This window comes from Prunus avium, chromosome 6, assembly GCF_965620075.1.
Source record: "Prunus avium chromosome 6, drPruAviu1.hap1.1, whole genome shotgun sequence".
In the NCBI taxonomy this organism is placed as follows: domain Eukaryota; kingdom Viridiplantae; phylum Streptophyta; class Magnoliopsida; order Rosales; family Rosaceae; genus Prunus; species Prunus avium.
The window spans coordinates 5,935,992-5,938,077 of NC_142289.1; the positions used below are offsets into that span (position 1 = coordinate 5,935,992).

The 2,086-nt window shown below is 38.4% G+C and overlaps 1 pseudogene; it reads left to right on the top strand.

Moving 5' to 3' along the window:
• Nucleotides 1–906, top strand: part of LOC148293541 (secreted RxLR effector protein 161 pseudogene) — a 3,361-nt pseudogene extending 2,455 nt beyond the window's left edge.
• The last annotated feature ends 1,180 nt before the right edge of the window (nt 907–2,086 follow it).

A 2,086-nucleotide genomic window follows, 5' to 3' on the forward strand; every position in this document is an offset into this window, starting at 1 on the left:
AAAATGAAAAAAAGTAACAAAAGCCCAACAAAACAAACAAACTAGGACCAGCAAAATAACAAACAAACATTTATAAAAAAACCCTAGCCGCCACCACATGGAAGGAGAACCACCAATCTGCACCAGCACCGAAGGAACCCAGCAACTCCACCATCAAGATAGCACCAAGAACAAAGAAGAACATAGGAACTCGGAGAGATGTCTTGGGAGGATGTATACAGCCTCCAACGACCAATAAGCGACAAAAGCGCTTTAATGAGATTCCAAAATCACGCTCCAACAGATGCCAACATGGAGCCATGGATCGAAAGAGGATGACACAGTAGAGCGGAAGAGGTTGTGAGAATTCGAGCCGAGCAGGGAGTGTTGTGTAGATACAGCTGCACCAAAATGGATTCAGCTGCATCCTCAACTTGTGATACTCGCAAGTGCACGAACCGTTGGTAGTTTAGCGTATGTAAGTGCGAGGTCGATTCCACAGGGATTGGTGATTGAATGATCCAATTTAGTTTCCCTACACAAAACAGAAATGAAAAAGAAAGGAAATAAATACAATAAGGAAGAAAGAAAATAACTAACTCAAGCAGATAAGTTCCCAAGTTCAATTAGATTAACGGATTGATTCTAGCTAATGTATGATTAAGCCATGGTGTGTGGTCATAACCTTGTGTTCCTAATTCCCTAATTTGATCATTTGTTGTCTAACCTAAAATTAAGCATTAGGAACCCATTAAGCATAGAAGAACAATTTAAACAACCAAGCATGTATCTAATCCCTGTTGTCGAATGTCCATACATACTCTTCCTATTCATAGTTCAATTCGAATTAAAGCATGGTGTATACTCTTAATTCAAACCAAGATAGCTAACATGCAAGCCTTAATGGTGATCACTCATTCAAACTAGCATATTAACTTATAAGCATAATGAATAAGAACATGAACCATAATTGAAACTTGGAAACTAATCAAACTTGAGACTAAAGAAAAGAATTTACATAATGAAAAGTAAAGTGGAACTAAGAAAAACTTAAGGAAAATTTCAACACAAAAGATTTCATTACAACAATTGAAAACTAGAAAGAGAAACTAAGAGAATTTGAGGGAGAGAAGGGAAGGGAGCTCTAGAGAAGTGTTTGAGAGCTCCCCCCCCTTGGGGTGTGTTTACAAGCTTGGGAAACCTCACTATATATAGGCCTAAGGAAGCTGAAAATCTGAATTAAGTATGGCTAATGCATACAACACTTGTTTTATAAAATCTGAAATGGTTGATGCACTTCACTAATGCATACAACACTTCCATTATAAAATCTGAAATGGTTGATGCACTTCACTAATAAATCCCACCAGCAGCCCTAGCTCATCTTCATGTCACCATGACCAAGCTTCCAACCAGAAATAATAGCTCATCCTGAGGTCAGCATGACCAGCAACTTCAAGGGCTTACGAATTGGGCTTCCCTTAAGCAAATTAAGACTTTAAGCACTCAAACTTGAAGTTCAGAATGTCTTCTTTCCAGCCATATATCATTTGGGCCAATCCAAGGTCGGAGGAGGAAGTTAAGGCCAAAACAAATTGCTAACTCATTTTGCGCGCTGATAAAATCCATCATGAGCATGGCTCTGTGTTTGCTAGGTAACAGACTCCATATTTATCCAATGGGGCTGAATTTTGGATATGTTATATTACACACCCATTGGAACAACTTTCATGAAGAATGTGGCCTCATCCGAGCTATGTAGGTTGCTGAAACAAAGCTTGCAATATGACCTACGAAACTGGGCTGGCAGGGGACTGTAGCCAAAATTGAGTTTGTCTTTAAGCTCTTCATCCATTCATCCAAATTAGGCCCTAACATGCATGGATTGCATCATTTACTATCCAAAGCCCTCATTATTACCTAAAGCTCAATGAACTGAAAGATAAACACAAAAAGGATTAAAAGCACAAGTTTAACTCAAAAACATAACCAAATCATAAGCTAGAAGGGTACAAAATGATATGTAAATATGCACCGATCAAATACCCCCAAACCTAGGTTTTGCTAGTCCTCGAGCAAAACAAAAGGAAAACAAAGATAAAAACAA